The following is a 20,017-nucleotide window of genomic DNA, read 5'->3' as shown; positions in this document are numbered from 1 at the left end:
GAAAACAGGAGAAAATTATTACTGTATCATTTCACTTACACAGATCATTCAATAGGGTGAAAGTGACCTTAATAGGCAGATAATACTATCAGTGAGGCAGAAAATACTAGCAGTGCTTTGTATAGCTCATATGATACATTACAATTATTCTCACACAGTTTTCATATGTTTTACACATGTTTTCATTGTCTCCAGACTGTGAAAACTCAATAAATTTCAGAAATCAGAAAACTTGTAGTATATTTCATATCCTGAGCTGCATACATACCTTATATGTTTCTCGTGATATGAAATAAGGGGTGATCAGGAAGTTTCTCTTCTAATGCCATGCAGTCTGTAATTGATATGCCATTCAGGAGAAACCACCATGAGGACTGAGGCAATCATCCTACCAGTGCACCATGTTGGAGATACCTGTTTGGTAAAACACCATGTCCTGCTGTGTGGAGAAGTCCATAACTGCCTGCTATATGTCCTCGTCAGGCAGGAATCACTGAACCCTTCTAGGCCTTTTTTAAGGGACCACGGGTATTATAATCACATGGGGAGAGGACAGGACTATAGGGCAGGTGCACATGTTTCACACTTGGGTAGGAGTAACTTCTGCATTATGACATTTGAAATAAAGGGATGTGTGTTTAAATGAAGCAGCGTCATGTAATTTTGTGCAGCATTCCACAATAGTGGTTTTCCACAGACATGCTGCCCCATACACATCCTAAATCCTCTGATGGATGTCTTCTGGTGTTTGTCCTTTGGCAGCTAAGAAAAGAATAACAACACACTGGTAATATTTGGACGCATTTGGTAATAATGTAACCACAGTTCATGTTTCTGCATTTACTGCATGCACATCAGAAAAACATACTAATCCCTTGCCTACATGTTGGTACCCATACTTCTGCTTCAGAGTCTTGCAATGTTGCATATACCCTAGAGCAATTTCCTCAAATGGAAACTTTTAGATTGCCCCTTATATTTTTCAATGATTGTTTTAGATTCAAGAAACCAACAAATAACCACTAGTCAAAAGTGGAATACCTGCATGGATTTTTACTGTATACCACACAAGTGTGACAAATAGAGCTACAGTGGTTTTGTTAATAGTTAAAACAGTCCACAAAGTAAGCAATGTGTCTTTTTTGTGCCCTGTCATAGTGAGGATGTCTCACCATCTTGTAAACATAGCCCTGTGCTCAAATGGACTGCATGTTGGTTTGTCAGTTAAGAATGAAATGGGTAAACAGAATAATTTTATTTGATTATCACAGATTAATATTCCCTGTAGTACTAATACTATAATCTCACAAATGGCTGCACTAATAAAGATATTTCGGAGAACATCTTATTTATATAGATACTGAAAATATAAAGAAATAGCATATGAATGACAACCACGGAGACCAATATAATTGTGATAATCAAGATGCACTCTGGGCTCAGTAACAAGTACGTATTATCAGATGAAATATTGTGGAAATACAGACTATCTAATTTAACTCTAACACCTATCTACTGCACTCTGAGAGATGTGGGCAACTCAAGTAGACACCAATTGTGTCATACAGCAGTGCTGCACTTTTACAGAAAAGGCAATGGGAACTTTAGGTATGGAGTGTCCTGGGGTTGGAACACTGCTCTCTTCACCGCTGTCAGCTTTCCACACCCAGAATCTACTACTTATTATTCAAGAGGTTACTCAGTTGCTACCACAAAGGTGAGTGGACCTGTTCCAGTCCCCTCACCAAGGAATGTTCCTCAACAATACCCAGAATTGATGAACCTGAGTCCTTCACGCGACATACACACACACACACACACACACACACACACACACACACACACACACACACACACACATACACATACACATACTCACACTGCCCAGTCAGTTACAGATTCAGACTTATAACTCCACTGTCACAACAGATCATTGCTATATGAAATGTGAAAGGAGTATTGGGTAAGGCTCTTTTGTTTTTTAATAACTTAGTGGTCTGATCCAGTGCTTCAGTGCTTTTTCATATTCTAAATAAAACCATTATCTCTGACAGTATTCTTTGTCATATTCAAAGTGGTATGATTTACAGTGGTGTAGATTCCATTTCGAAATTTGTATCTGAGCAAACTCGACAAACTGATTCACAGGTTAGAAAGCTCAGAGACATTTCACATCCAGTAGACCCCACATCTAAAGAATTACTGTTCATTTCAAACCAAACTTCTGATTAATGATTGCTTATTTAGTGACTCTATGGTGTGCCGGATGTATCCAGGATTTGATTATATTACTACATTCTAACACAGTTGCATCTAAAATTATACTTGTAATTTCCTAGTACAGGTGTCTAACTAAAACAAATATACAAGGATTTTTTTGAATTTTGCCAAATGTTCTTGCTTTACAATTAGAGTTGTGCTCTATGAAAACTACAGTTTTGTAGTTTTGGTACAGTACATAAATGACATTATAAAGGTTAGGATTACTAACAGTATTGGTAGCATTAGTAGAGAAAGAAACATAAATGAATGTGTGGAAGAGAAACTGGGAGTTGATGACTTCTCTTTGTTTTGCACATAATCAGAATTGCATATCATTCAGTGTTAGTCCTCTGAGTATTTTATATCCCCAGAAAATATAAATTGTGTTTTATAGGTAATAAAAATTAGGTGATCATATAACTTCTTTGCTTTTATGTAACCAAAGCAATAACTTTTGATGCAAGTACAGTTTACATGTATAAACATAAAGGAATGATATAATCATTGTAATTATATTGTACTCAATAGAATGTTCTTCACCATGATCAAAGGCAAGAGTTTTCTGTTATTACTGAGAAGTGTGAATGTTGATGAATGTCAGCGCGATCAAATGTTGGAAAAATGTTTAATATGGTTCTCTTTTGAATTTCTTTTTTTAAGTTTATATTTTTTCAGAAATTGCATTTCCTATCATTATATGATAAATCTGTATTTAAAAAAATATTACAATGACATCTCTCTCTTTATCACTACATATCAAGAGTTTTTGAATAAAACCAGAATTAAACATTGACAATTTCAGTTTTGCTATAAATACTGTTTGTTTGTAAGTAGACAGGAGGATAACTATGGAGAACAAAAATGTTACATAGGTCATGTGGTCCATTATACATCCTCATCAGTTTCTAGCGGTTCACTGCTTTCAGTTTCTAGGGGAACCTAGCAATGGGTTGAATACATATGTAAACAAAGTGATCAAAATCAAATGATGCCCAATGCATATACAACAAATCTAACAAACAGCTAACATAATTATTATATTAATTGACCAAAGCTACTATGAAAACTACCATAGCCTATACTTACTTATTATAGTCCATGGAAGCTTATGACAGTTTTATAACACTATTTACAATATTTTTTATTTCATTCCCTTTGCAAGAGGCCATTATAAATTTTAATAATTTTACAGTTTAATTACCATTGACAAAAACACAAATGGATCAAGTCAATATCAGTTTGAAGCAGCCCGGAATGTGTACTGTTTACTGACTAGTAACAAGTTTAACCCAAGCCATTTTTAATGATATCCGAAAACTTTTATGTCATTAGTTATATGTACAACATATGTTTCTCCGTCCCAGGACTCAGGTCCTGGGTATGCTCTTTGGCAAAACCTACCTCCCATTAACCTGAAATTGACTGTGTCTATCCCACCCATCAAATAAATGAGCTTATCCTAACAAATTTTTATGCCCATTCCATCTGCTTCTACTGTGAAATATTCACCCCTTTGAATGCACACATTTTCCAACTAATTATACTCTATTCCTGTGACAAATTTCATCTTAATACACCCACTTTGCATCACAAAAACAAGTTCAATTTCCCTTCTTCACTTGAAGGTGCTCTTGTCTAATCTCATTATCAATCAACTCTCCACTGCACACCTATTCCCCTGCAAAAGATTGGTGACTAACCTAGGGGGTAAAGGTTCCTTAACTAAAGAACCCAAATGAAATAATACACCAGAAATATTCTCTGACAGTTATTTGTATTTTAATTATTATTTACACTGCAACTCTTGTCTCTGATTAGAGGAAGATGTGATGTGTACATAATTTTTTGTTAAGAGAATTATCGTATCTAATACATTTTTTCAGAGGAATACTGAATGTGATTTCAAAAAAGAAGAAACTATGTAGACAGTTCTTTGAAGATACAAGACTTCTGATTAATTAATAAATGGAGCCTATACTCAAGACGGTGAAGAGATGAGCCTGCATTAAACTTAAAGAAAATATAATGTGAATTTAGATAAATTTATAAAATATTAGAAACAAAAATGGATATTAAATTACATGTTCTTTTTGAAATAGCTTAAAAATTTGAAAATAATTTAAATTAGAAATAGGATATTTTGCAATTAGTTATAATTATGTAGTTTAATATTGGTGTTCTGTTTTACCAAAAATGTTCCTTCATGTTTTATGTTCCAATTAAAAGTTATTGTCACTTTGGATAAAAATACAATTGTTCTGTTTGTTCTGTGTTATTAAAGTTCTGTTACTAGTGTTAGAAGGAATATTAGACTTTCTGCAAATCATAACCTAATATTCACCTACATGCATCTTTCTCCTCTTGATCCCATTCCACATACACATTTAAAATGGAGATGTTCTACAAGCCTCATCCAGTTGCCTCATATTGACCCACAGAAACCCCAACATCAACTTCAGTAATCAAACATCATTGCCACAGTGATCACAGAAGTGTAACATAATCTCCATGACACCACTGTCATATTTCTTCTTTGATTTTTTAAAAATTACTTATACTGGATGGCTGTGTTTGGTGAAAGAGGAACATTATTTCTGCTCCCAGTGACATCCCAACCCCTACCACCTATGCTTGAGAACCTGAAGCACAATGAATACTGAGATAAAATTTGAGTACAATATTTATTGTCGACTCACAAGCTAACACATAGTATGGTGTACTTTATTTATCAATAATATTTTAAGAAAATTAGTTTATCTGTAGCATACAGTTTAATTTCCTTGTGCAGAATACTGTAATAAAGGATGTTTTGAATCACATGACTGTATCACATGAACATGTAATGACATAAGGAAGTAAGTTCTTCATGGTAACTCGAAAGTCTGGTGATCTATATCCAGTCAGTCCTATAACTTTTGTCACTTATAATTTCTTTCACCTTGGCACCGATTTGTTAATATCAATTTGCATAATGGTTTGGAGACTATTTTAAATTGTATGGCCCCTTATAGCTGAGTAGTAAACTTATTTCAACAACCATGACTAATAAAACACTGCAATCTCCTATTTGAGCTAGCTTGGCATAATATCTCCACTCACTCTCACATAATATAGTCTGTCCAATAACAACAAAAAAGTGACAAATCAAGAACGTGATGACATATCCATAAAAATACAGAATGCTATTACACATCTTAAATAAATTTAACAACATAGCTTCATATGGCTTTCCTTTAAGCCATATAAACACACCCAATCTATAATGGCACTTAAGCATATAGATATGTATAACTGTGTGAACTGTAAAATAATTCAGCCCGGACAGTGATGTATATTACATTCAGTTTTCGATTATATTACTTCATTCTACCATAATTACTCAGAAGAATAACAACATTAGCTATCAGAGGGCTATGATATAAAGCAATGTGCAAAGTTGAAAATTTGTGCAAGACTGGGACTCAAACCTGAATTTTTCAGTTTCTACACACAGTCTCCTTGAACCCCTCTGCCATCCGGACAATGTCACTGACAGATCCAATTTTCCAATGCAGCCACTGCTGTAGTGCCCCTGCCAATTTGCCTCACTGCTCAGAGTGACCACTAATTTCCATAGCAATTCAGGCTTGTTTGTGCATATACAACACTCTATAAGGTACAGTACATTTGTGCTCGGATTTGGAAAGGCTGAACTTTTTTACTGGCATCTGGAATGAGAAATCATGATGTCATTGGTGATATTATGATAAATGGGTGCTGAAGATACTAATAAAATGTGGACAACAATGTGGTACAAAGTTCTTTGGGATGCATAGAGCTTTTGCTGTATATGTGTCAGTGGTGATTCTAGGTCCTCTTTAGCTTAATCTGCTGTGATATCTGCATAAACCTGTTTAATTTATGTGGTGAGGGTTAGTATAATTTGAGGTTATCTGTGTTGTGGAGGATTAAGAGAGAGGATGAAATGTTTTGGCAGATAATTTATGATAGGAGAAAGTGGAAATAAGGACTTAAGGGAGTTCATGATTATAGAATCTCTTAGGAGCATAGGGTTGGTTGCGTTTCGGTTACGGGCATATTTTCTTATTTCAGAATATGGGATTTTGGGGTTAAGGAGTATAGTATCAGGTCAGAATCATATAAAGGTGTGTGAGAGGTGTGGTTTTTGAGGTACTACAATGAAATTTTATGTATTCATATACATGCATTTTACATGGCAGTTTAGAGAATTAGAGAAATGTCCTTCATGGGGTTTTATTTGGGATTAGGTTTTGTGTGGTTGTTGACTGGGCTGTTGCATGGGTTTTGTTGCAGTGGGATATCTCATGTGAAGTGTAGTCAGTGTCATAAGATGCTGATGATGTTAGTTCAGTTACGTTTGATACTGAAGAAACTTTTACCATGTGGCTTTTTATGCTGTACCCTGGTGCAGTGGTATTGTTGCAGTTGGTGAATACAGGGTAGGAGTCCAGTTAATACAAACAAAATGTTTGGGTGTTACAATTGAAGAGGTCACTGTAAGAAGAGAGTCAGAAGGAAAAAATGTGAAAAAAAGACAGTGATAATGTGTATGGGATGAAGGATACATGGAGTGCAACATGGGAACATATAGATGACTATTGTTGTTGTGATAGTCATTTAGTACAGACACTGCTGTTAATGATAATGAAAATGATGCAGCTGAAATTGACAATTTAAGTGTCTGGGTGAGTTTGTTAAGGCTGAAGCCATGACATTTAGAATAGCAGATGTTATGCTATTGACTGTACTAGAGCATGCTGAAATTACTGCCTCCAGTTTTTTTATGTGACAATTGCTAAAGATTTTTAAATAAAACAAATGTTATTAACATTGTACATCTTTATTCTACATGACTACATGTTTGCAGCCCTCTGCCAGAAATGGTCTCTGAATTGTAGCTTGTAACATCATGGTGTGTAACATAACTATGTCAGTACATGGTAACTGCATGCTGTAATTGAGTTTAGAATTTGAAGACTTTGTCCGCACTTGGAGCACCCTGTCCTTCAGCAGAACAATGCCACACTATACATGAGCACTGTGATATCTCCAAAGCCTGAGATCTTGAGTTCACTGTCATTGATCAATCTCCATACAGTTCTGACTTGGCCCCATCCAATTTTCATGTTGTTTTTGTTGTGGTCCTCAGTCCAATGACCGGTTTGATGCAGCTATCCATGCTACTCCATCCTGTGCATGCCTCATCATCTCCAAATACCTACTGCAACATACATGTCATTAAATCTGAGTACTGTAGTCATGTTTCCAAAATTGAAAAGAACACTTTCAAGGACTTCACTTTGATACTAACAAAGTGGTGCAAGTAGAGGACAGGTTGTGGCTCTGTCAACAGAGTGAAACATTCTACAGTGATAGTATCAACAAACTGGTCTCTTGTTGGGAGAAATGTATTCATTGCCAGGGTAACTATGTTTAGAAATAAGTACCTATACAGATGTTAAGAATAATGGTGTAAAATGTTAACAACATTTGTCTTATTTAAAAAAAACTTAAAGAGTTTTCACATAATAAATTCAGGGCAGGACTGCTACCAGTGTTTGTTCCGATCTCATATAATCATACATTAAAGGATCCTTCTTTCTATGTATTCGCAATACATTACATTTGTCTATGTTAAGGATCCGTTGCCACTTCCTGCACCAAGTGCCTATTCACTGCAGATCTTTCTGCATTTTGCTGGAATTGAATCTAAAACTGTGATTAGTAGACCAGTGAGAAGAGAGAGGATGGATAGTTTTAGAAAGGCCCTCACTTATTTCAGTTGGTACATGTGTTTTATTAGGCTTCAACACTGTTCAGCTGATATTATATTCACAAAGTTTTTCTCTGTCTTTTTAAATGTATTGGAAAATAACATCCCTCTAAAAAATGTACTGTGAATATTAGTAGTAATTGCAAGAAAAGGAAAACGAAGGAATGGTATACTCCACAGTTAGGGCAACTGAAAAATACTGTTATGCTGTATTCTAGTCTGTACAAAACCAGTAAATCAGAACTGTATAAAGACCTGTATGCTAAAGCTAAATGCAAGTATAGGAAGGCAATAAATGAAGCAAAGAAACTGCATAACATAGTAAACATTGAAAAATCTAACAATAAATGCAAGAAGGCCTGGAGTGTAATAAATTCCATCGCACACACTAAACACAAAGAGGAAATTGCCATTACCCCAGAAGAATTAAATAAATATTGCATTCAGTCCATTGAAGAGATTAGTAGTTCAATAATCAAACCACCTGGAAATGCACTTAGTATTATGGACATCTGCTTTGAAAAGCTTCCCCCAAGCACCTTCACTTTCACAGATGTGAGCCCAAATAATATCCTAAAAATAGTGAAAAATTTCAAACCTTCAGTTAGTGTTTATTACTATGATATGACATGTAATTTGTTGAAAGATGTTATTGATTGTGTGATTTATCCTTTAACCTTTTGTGTTAACAAATGCCTAGTTGAAAGTAAGTTCCCCGACATACTAAAAATTTCTAGAGTTGTGCCCTAATACAAAAAAAGGGGAAAAGAACTGTCCTGCTAGTTACAGACCTATATCCATAGCCCCAGTTTTTTTCAAAAATCTTAGAAACGGTTATGTATGAACAAGTTAGTGCCTACTTGGGTCAACTAAATATAATTAGTGATAAACAGTTTGGATTTAGGAAAGGTAAATCCACAACGGATGCAATGGACTCCCTCGTAAAATTAGTCCTAGATGTGTTCGAGGCTAGGGACTATGCCCAGGCTACATTTTGTGACCTGAGCAGAGCCTTTGACTGTGTAGAGCTTGACACTGTGCTGAATAAGCTAGTTTACTATGGTTTTGATGACAACAGTATAAATATGTTCAGGTCTTTTCTAGGGAACTGTCAACAAGTTGTGTGCATTGGTAGGGAGAAATCAAATTTGGTTAATGTTAGGTACGGAGTGCCCCAAGGGTCAGTGCTTGGATCTTTACTGTTTATACTAATGATTAATGACCTGCCCTTATTCATAAATTCTCATACAATATTGTATGCTGATGACGCAACTTTTCTACATAAAAGCTCTGATCTAGCTACACTCAAAACACTGACCGAAAATATCCTTGCTCAGTCCTCATTATGGTTCAAAGCAAATGGCTTCTTGCTAAATGAAAACAAAACCCAGACACTTTACTTTAGCCTCAAAGAGATTCCTAACTACCACGAATTAGAAACTGTTAAATTTTTAGGTGTTACTATTGACAATAAATTGACGTGGGAACCACACATTAAAAATATATTGCCTAGGCTTTCAAGAGTTATTTATCTAATTAGAAATTTAAAAATACATGTTCCCAACGACTATGTGAGATCAGCATATTTTGCCTTCTTCCAAAGCATCATGTCTTATGGAATTTTACTGTGGGGTAGTAGCTGTCATGTAAATGACATTTTACTTTTACAGAAGAAAGTAATAAGAATAATAACAGATTCTGATAAAACAGAACATTGTAAACCTCTGTTTATTAAATTGCAATGTCTTACAGTAGTAAACTTATTCATCTACAATGCTTTAATGTACATTAGAAACAATGTGTCGAATTTTGTGTTGAGAAGTGATATTCATAGCCATAATACTAGAAACAGAACATCTGTAGACGTACCATATCATAGATTATCAAAATCGCATGACTCTTACCTAGTTCGTGGACTACGGATGTTTAATAGACTAAGTACTGACTTTAAACAACTGCCTGTAAGTATCTTTAAGGCTAAATTATACAAGCTACTAGTGAACAATCCATTTTATACCATTGATGAATTCTTTGAAGATGAAAATACTGTATTCTAATGTGTACCTATTTTATGTTAACCAATTTACATCAATATAGTAGTTTATATAGATATATATGCTCTTGACTTTGTCTATTGCTGTAATCAGCTGAACGACAATAAAATTATTATTATTATTATTGATGCTGCGACTTCTCTGTATACTACAGCATCATCCGCAAAAAGCCACACGGAACTGCTGATACTATCTACTAGGTCATTTATATATATTGTGAAAAGCAATAGTCCCATAGCACTCCCCTGTCGCATTCCAAAGGTTACTTTGACATATGTAGATGTCTCTTCATTGAGAACAACATGCTGGTTTCTATTTGCTAAAAACTCTTCAATCCAGCCTCACAGCTAGTCTGATATTTCATAGGCTCTTACTTTGTTTATCAGGTGACACTGCGGAACTATATCGAATGCCTCCTAGACGTCAAGGAAAATACCATCTACCTGGGAGACTGTATGGAATATTTTCTGGGTCTCATGAACAAATAATGCCAGTTGGGTGTCACACAATCGCTGTTTCCAGAATCCATGTTCATTCCTATAGAGCAGATTCTGGGTTTCCAGAAATGACATGATACGTGAGCAAAAAACAAATTCTAAAATTCTACAACAGATCTATGGCAGAGATATAGGTCTATAGTTTTGCGCATCTGCTTGACGACCCTTCTTGAAAACTGGAACTACCTGTGCTCTTTTCCAATCATCTACATCGGCTTATGTGCAGATTGGCACGTTGAATCCCTGGATCCCTTGTGTTCCTATACTTATTGTATTTTGCACAGCTTCTAATACATTCCTTACACAATGAGGCAGTCACATTCTATACCTAGCATGTAACTGACCAGTGGCAATGCACACACCCTAATGGCCTCAATTTCCAGTATCCTATGGTGTATTCCTTGGCACACATGATGTGGCAAAGGATAATTCTTTTTCTGGAATTTACTCGTGGACATCAGTTAGTTCCTTATAGCCAGGATATTCCCTGAACTGATGCATAGGGTGGCTCATTCTGGAGAAGCTGTTTAAAGGAAAAGTACCATAAATTTTTCTGTAACATTTGTAAAAAATAGGGTTCATTCTGTCAGGTCTGAGTGAAGCTATTCAATAAAGGAAGTTCTTGGTTAAAATGCTTCTGATGTAGTGTTACTTTAGTAATATGCATTCTACTACAAAGTCTGCCCTAACACACAGTTCCTGATGTGAAAGCATATACTTGCTGATATTTTGTACTATTCTGTTCATTCTCTCTCTAGTGTAGAACTGGTGACCCACTGTACAAAGTATCATAAATATTATTAGTCAGTAAACAGTAAGAAACTTGACACTATGCCCATCAGTTTACTATTCTCACACGATAATGAACAGTTACCCAATACTCAGTAATCTGAAGTTTCTGAAATGTGACTACATATCACGCATGCCATGTGGAATTCTGAGGCCCATCGGAAGAAAGTCACAGTTTTCGCAAAAATCCAGAAACTTCGGAAATGTCATTTACAACAGATCCTATCAGTTTCCAAATCACTAATTATTTGAGCAAAAGCAAATAACATTTTTATGAAATTAATAGAGCACAGAACAACAGGTCATCACAATACCATACATCAGTCATGACTCTTCGAGATGAGCAAACGCAAATCTCTCCTGCTTCCAGAAGGCCATTGGTTTCCTCTCTGAATGGTTGTAATAAATTAGGGGCATTCAAGTGAAAGCAAGACATATGGTAAACAGTAAGTGAACTGTTTATTGTCATATTTAAAATGTAATTGCAATAACCATTAATACATTTACCCCAGTGGGAGGCGAGATGGTCAATGCCTTCCTGGTAAAATATTTTTCGATGTCTATAGAGCTGTGATTGTACCCAGGCATGCACCTCTTCAAACAAATGGCTCTGAGCACTATGGGACTTAACTTCTAAGGTCATCAGTCCCCTAGAACTTAGAACTACTTAAACCTAACTAACCTAAGGACATCACACACATCCATGCCCGAGGCAGGATTCGAACATGCAACCATAGCGGTTTCAGACTGAAGCGCCTAGAACCGCTTGGCCACTTCAGTTGGCGCACGTATTCATCTGAAGCAAATCAACAGCCATGAATGTCTTTCTTCAGTGTTACAAAATACAGAAATCACATGGGTAGAGATTGGGACTGAATGGAGGATGGGCAGGCCACAAGTTACCAAAGTTGTTTTGACTACACTACTGAAGTTTCACTGGGATGCTCTTACACATCCTCCAGTCAGTCCCAATCTCTCCCCATGTGGTTTACATATTTTTGGAGGCCTGAAGAAACACATTTCGGCCCTTCAATTTTCTTCGCATGAAGAGGTGCACGGACAGATACTGTCATGGTTCTGTCGGCAACCATAAACATTTCTCCATAAGAGCACATACCATCTTGTCTCATGGTGAGATAAATGTATTAACTGCTACTTCTGAAATAATAAACAGTTTCCTTTACTTTTATTCCATCTGTTCTGTTTTCATTTGATTGCTTTTCTAGATAGCACAATTATTTTTTTGCTTAACGAATTTGCAACTCTTAATTTCATCTACTCGTACGTATTTCCCCAACTTTATGTTTTTCAAAAAGGAAATAAACTGGAAACAACCCCAGCTTTACCTGTCTTGAGGATAGAAGTAGAGATGTAGTTCCCAGACTTCTTAAAGTGGTTACTTTCAAATAAGTAATTCATCTATGTAGTCTATATGACACATTGTCTGATTACACTACCGGTATGTTTCTCACTCGATCATCCATCTATTTTTAACAAGATTCATACTGTCACATAAGAGATGTGTGAGAAAATGCTGTGCAATCTGTGTTGTTCTGCTTCTGTAGATCGGTCTATATGTTCCTTCCAGATGCCCAGTCCTGGTTTCAGCTCCATACAGCCTTCATGCGATTTTTGAGAGCGCTATAAGTGAAACTGCGTTTTTATTTTGTGTTACAAGAATGGAACAGCGGACTTTAGAGCAACATTGTATGGTGAAGTTTTATGTTAAACTTGGGGAATCCTTGAGTGTGGGCTTTGGAAAGTTGAAACAGCCCTATGGGGAACATTCCTTATAAAGAGCACGTGTTTTTTGCTGTCACAAATCATTCTGGAAGGCTGAGAATGCATTGAAAATGAACTTCGCTCAGGGATATCTGCAATTCCAAAAACTGACAAAAACGTCGAACTTGTGTGTGCTCTTATGAGATCAGACCGACTTTTAACAATAAGGATGATAGGTGACCTGTTAAATTCAAATTCTTTCACCATACATAAATATTTGACCAAAGTTTGGCACGTGAGACAGGTTTGTGCCAAAATGGTCCCGAAAAACCTCACAACTGAGCAGAAGAAATGTGTTCGTTGATCTTCTTGAGAGGACTGCCAATGACAATGGATGCTACAGTCTTGTGATACACAATTACACTCCGATGCACAACTGCAGGCTCACTGTAACCCTTGGACCTTCACATTGACGATTAATTACAGAAATTGCATCGGGATTGAAGATACAAAAATCACAATGCCAACTTAGGTCTGAGGGGTGTAAAGCTTCAAACAGTCTCTGCTTGAACCTTACCTGGGAGTCCAGTAGTAGTTTCCGATGCACCACTGCAAGTTTACTGTAACCCTTGGACCTTCACATTGCCAATGAAACACAGAAATATCACCAGGATTAAGTACAAAAAGGCACAATGCCGATTTCTGTCCAGGGGGAGTATGGCTTTAAACTGTCTGTGCGTGGAACCTTTATTGCGACTCCAGTAGTATATTGCGACGCACTACTGCAGACTTACTGTAACCCTTGGACGTTCACACTGATGATGTAACACAGAAATTATATCGGGATTGAATGCAAAAGGCACAATGCCGACTTCTGTCCAGGGGAAGTCACGCTTCAAACAGAGTGTCCTTTGAAACTTTCCATGGATTCCAGTATTAGATTCTGATGAACCACTGTAGCTTTACTGTAAACTTTCTACCTTCACACTGACAATGAAACACAGAAATTCCATCGGAACTGAATAGAAAATATCACACTGCCGACTTCTGTCCAGGGGGAGTAATGCTTCGAACAGAATGTCCTTTTTCCTGGGAGTACAATAGTAGATTTCGGTGCACCACTTAATGGTTACTGTTACCCTAGGACCTTCACATTGATGATGAAACACAGAAATTGGATCGGGATTGAATACAAAAAGAACAATCCCGAATTCTATCCAGAGTGAGTAACGCTTCAAACACAATGTGCTTTGGACCTTTCCTAGGGGTCCTGTATTAGGTTACGATGCACCATTGCTGCACTAATATAACCCTTGTCCCTTCGCATTGACAATGAACCATAGATATTGCATCAGCATTGAATACAAAATGCACAATACTGACTCCCGTCCAGAGTGAGTAACGCTACAAACAGTATGTGCTTGAACCTTTCCTGGTAATCCAGTAATAGATTCCGATGCACCATTGCCGCATTACTGTAACTGTAGGACAGAAATTGCATCGTGATTGAATACAAAATGAACAATACACACTTGTGTCCAAGGGTGGTAACGCTTCATACAGTCTGTGTTAAAAACTATCCTGTAAGACCAGTATTAGATTGTGATTCACCACGACATGTTTATTGTAACCCTTGGGCCTTCACATTGACAATGAAACACAGAAATTGGATCGGGATTGAATACAAAATGCACAATGACGACTTTTGTCCAGGGGGAGTAATGCTTCATACGGTCTTTGATATGAAATTCTGCTGGGAGACCAGTATTAGATTTCGATGGAACAGAGCAGTCTTACTGTGACTCTTGGACACTCACACTGACGATGTAACACAAAAGTAACATCGGGATTCAATGCAAAAGGCACCATGCCGACTTCTATCCAGGGGGAGTAACGCTTAAACAGTCTGTGTTTGAACATTTATTGGGAGTCCAGTAGAACATTCCGATGCACCACTGCAGGCATACTGCAACCCATGGACTTTCTTATCGACGATAAATCACAGATATTGCATCGTGATTGTATACAAAAGGCACATTGCCGACTTCTGTCCAGGGGAAGTAACGCCTCAAACAGTCTCTGTTTTGAAGGTTACCAGGGAGTCCAGTAGTAGATGCACCACTTCAGGTTTATTGTAACTCTTGGACCTTCGTATTGACGATTAGACATTTTATTGTTCAATCACAATGAACTGTAAGAGAAATTAAGTTTTTATGGGATAGCTTGTTCAGCACATTCCAGGTTTAGTTCCTATTTATGAATCAGGATGAAGAATGTTACACTAGGTCATGTGAGTGATACAAAGAGGGACACAGGTTTCCAGCATGCTGGATTATTGAAGGGCCAGCAACTTGTGATACCATTTCAATATGACAAACAGCTAAAGTTGCAAAATGCTCTTTTTGTTACTCAATGATGACCAGTTTCAGGTTTTTATTGATAACCCATTCTTATATCATCCATCCAAGCACAACAAATATTATTCCTCACAGCAAGAAATCATGACAGTTATTAGCAAAGTTGAGTACAGTGCAAATGATTATGAAACATGTATCCAGTTTTATGATCACTTTCATTGTACTCCTGTGCATACTGATTGTAATGGATTTTTGGTGTGTGGAGTAACATTTATTCTGATTGGATGGATGATTTGAGGATGGGTTATGAATAAAAACTCAAAACTATACATGATCAAGTAATAGAAAGAGATATTTTCCAACTTTTATTACTTGTCATATTGAAATTGCAAAGAAGGACACCATATCACCTTCATGGTTATAAATTACACTGATTAATCCAAAGAGTTCTATTATGGGCCCATTGCTCTTCATGTCTAATGTTAGTGATCGATCAGTTTATCCTAGGATAACTCTCCACTTAGGCAAAAAGTATTCACTACACAAAATGTAGTAATTAGAATTAATTATGGTGACAACACATATAAATCTTCCAGGAATCTGTTAACCAATATGGAATATTAAACACATCCATGCAGTACATTTATTCACTCATTAAATTCATTTTCAACACATTGTAGTTTGAAAGTAACAGAGAAACACAATGCCATTAATCATGGCTCCAATCTTCCTGCACACAGCATCATTCCAAATGCAGATGTTTGTGTTGCAATGTTTGCTGACAGCCTAAAAATGGGACAGTAATTGCCTAATCCAGCTGCTACTAGTCTCTGATCAATGGTGCAGGATAACACAGGATGGTGCAGGTAGGCCCTTGCTTGTTCTCAAATGGAATGTGCAAATGCGACAGGGTTATAAAGTGCTTCACGTACAATATGGCGATACACCCTTGTGGTGGTTAAATGTGGTTGACAGGAACCTTGATGATGAGTATGCAATTCCCTTACACTCCCATGCAGTCCAACCTTACACTCCCATGCAGTCCAACAATGGCCTATTGCCACATCCAAATGCCCAACAAATGTGGAAAATGTTCAGCTTACTGAGCTGGCTGCATGAGAACCCACAATGAGATCACATTCTAACTCCATTAGGTGCTAATAATTCTGTCTTATGTTAGTGGCATATCCATGTCCTTCATAGGAATAACTAAACATCTGATGCTGTTCACTCCCCATATATATCCTAGCAGCCTAGGTAACAACACTAAATCTGACAAAACTAATGCACTCTATTGGCCTTTCTGCCTGTTACAGAGAACTACAACTCTAAACACTTACATAACTGCCAATGGCATTTGCGCGTATGAAATTAGATTTTTATTTGACCATATCCTCTGGGTGCTTCACTTTTGTTTGATCTTTCTGGGAATTTGGTTGACTGCCACTTTATTTATTTCAAGCTGAATCGAGATCTGTGTTACTGTGGTCATATCACTGGATTCATATTTAGTAGAGGTGCAGTTCATATGCCAGCCGTTCTGACCTAGTTTAGCTTTATCTAACTTACTTTCAGAGTTTGTCAAGATATTCCTTTCAGTTAGGCAAATGCTCATTCCTCCTTTCTTTTTTTCCTGCCTAGCATGCATGTCCAGTGACTTTTATGTTGTTAGACATTAACCTATAGTGATCTTTTTTATTTGCTGCTGTTTTTTGTTGTATTATTGGAACCTGCAAAATAAATCATCTTGCTTGAAACTGCAATTTTACCATTCACAGCCCAGTTTATAAATTTAATTTCTGGAAACAATGTTACTGTCATTTTACAACAAAATATTCATAATGCAATTCAGTAGCAATTCTCTGGCAAATTATTTCTACATAGTTTGTCAGGGAAGAAGTGACAGTAAACTAAACATCATTCAGGTAGTTGTCTGACTGGAAATAGTCACTTGATTCACAGTAAAATCAAGAAGAAAGATGATTTAGAGGTGTATAGGGCCTCAAATATTGCCTACCATAATTATTACACAGCTCATCAGCCTCCTGTTTTGTGAAATAGAGCTCAAAAACTTAATGCATATTTCTATAAATTATCCTCCTTTGACTTGCATTAGTCAAATACCTTCTTAAGCTATGCTAGTTTGAATAAACTAGGAAACCTTAATAACCACAAATTTTTCAAGATTAGGTTCTAAAATTGTGAATACCCATTCCTACTATTGCTCACCAAGCAATAGGAGCACTTATTTGAAAATGTAAGAGCACATATTCATTTAGCTTTTGTAAGTGGATTTAAATAAAAAATAAGACAAAACCTTAGAATTTATTGGAAAATTAACACACAGTTCCATAATCACATGAGCTTATTTATGTCAGAATTATGTAAAACATATTTAAGGGCTAGTTATTCAGACAGAAATAACATGTGTACCATCTCCATTCACTATTCACTGCATCACAAAATATGTGATTCCAGTTCAAACACAAATAACACATACACCATTGTTCTCCACAGAAATTGACAGAAAACTTCTTATGGCAAAGTGCACGACAGCATCCACAGAATCGTCATCAAGATCCAGATTGATATCATCTTTGGTGTCTATTTGTGAAGGTTCGCTAGCCACATCATTGTCAGAACTAGAGATTTTATACTTTCTTTTAAATTTCCTCATAGTGTTGGTGGTCTGGTACCGAGCGCCATGGGTTTACTGTCCACACCAGATGGCATTTAACTCGATGACCACTAGAGGTCTCTGCAGCAGTTGCACCGTAAACCATATCTGTGCATGTTTCTGGCCCGACTCTAACGTGAGTGCACCACTGTGGAGCCCGTGGTCCCAGCAGCCAATATCAACATAACCTGTTGTGTATTTAGGTGGCTTCCTTTCACTCAGTGAGGCAGCCTGGTATATGCCTTGAGTTGGTTGATATCTCACTTACAGACATCGTGTTAATGTTGCATGTGCTTACTTCCCATTTACGTGTGAGCATTGCTTTGATTTTGTGAGTTTATCTCTTGTGACCTCATTGCTTACTACTTTGCTCTTGATCTTGGTGTCTTGCTCGGTTGTCTGTCATCGTGTTTGTCCTTCCATTCCCGTTTGTAGATCTTCTTTGTTCCTGGGCCACTCCTGTTCTGTCCTGCCGCATTTTTGTTAGCGGCAAACCCCGCAAACGTCCTGTCACAGTACAACAGGTGGCATTAGTCTTTCATGTTGCTCCATATCTTGAAGCATCATTTGAACTGTTTGTGCCTTTAGAAGCATAAAAGAATTCCAACTTTTTTTTTATCAGAAAAACTAGTCAACACCATACTCTCAAGAGCTTTCATTTTTGAGAAAAAGGTTGAAATTTTGGTACAGCTTTTACATCCTTGGGAAAGTTTATAGGATATAGTGATGGCATCAGATGTGGAATGTGACATGATTTGAGGCTGATCCTCACCAATAGACTGAATCTGGCTCTCAGTGCAATGAGATACATGCCTAAGTCGTAGATCAACTGTGACTGTATTTGCAAGTAGTTAAAGCCCACATTGATCTTCAGAAATAGGCTTTGGTTGGTTATCATTCAGTTCATGAATGCAGTCAGCTTCAGTAAATACTGAGTCATTATAAGGACAGATACCAGTGCCATGAAAACCACTCAGTGCATTAATCACGATTGCTGCTCTAACGCTTGCTTTGCCCATGAATTCAGCTACTTCACACTTTGCCACAACTCTACCCTAATTACAGTAAATCCACCTCTCAATTTCTTGAATATAAAGTTTTAAATGGCTTCATGAAAGCAATATCTAGAGGCTGCATCCTATCCATACCATGAGGTGTATTGCAGACGTGGGCAAAATCTTGGAATGAAAACTATATTGGAGTGACATACTAGCGGGCACCTGACATACTAGTGCTCAGATATCCCCTCTCTACCAATGACTGTTTGTAAATTGCCAATTTTCCTTTCACACAAATAAGTTTCACATTTTTGCTTTGGGCGGTTGTGATTCCAGTTTTGTGTACGTTAAATGTTCTGGTAGGGCTGAACTTGATTTTAGCAACTTTGCTTTTAGAATACAGAAAAATGGCTTCACATTGTCTTTAGTAAAGCCCAAGTTTCTAGCTCTTGTCAATGATTGTGGTGTTCCTGCTTTTAATTGGGAACAACTTCTTCTAAAAAATAAGTTTATCCACTTTTAATCTGCCCGAGGTGAGGCAGATTGTTCTTTAAGGTAAGCTCAAACAAAATCTGCTTTAAGTCCTTATGTGGCTAACCAAAAACATCCTACCGCTTCTGTATAGTACTAGATCTCTGCCTCACATGTCAGCACAAATTTCCTTCCAAGTGTCCACCCCCATTAGGTGAGTGGTGAGCGCAGCGAAATGCCATTAAAAAGGGACCTTGGTTTGATTCCCAGCTGGGGCCGGAGATTTTTCTCCACTCAGGGACTGGATGTTATGTTGTCATCATCACTTCATTCCCATCCCCAATGCACAAGTCGCCTAATGTGGTGTTGAATGCAATAAATACTTGCCCTCAGCGG

This window comes from Schistocerca gregaria, chromosome X (genome assembly GCF_023897955.1).
Source record: "Schistocerca gregaria isolate iqSchGreg1 chromosome X, iqSchGreg1.2, whole genome shotgun sequence".
NCBI classification, from domain to species: domain Eukaryota; kingdom Metazoa; phylum Arthropoda; class Insecta; order Orthoptera; family Acrididae; genus Schistocerca; species Schistocerca gregaria.
Note: the sequence above shows the minus strand (reverse complement) of the source record.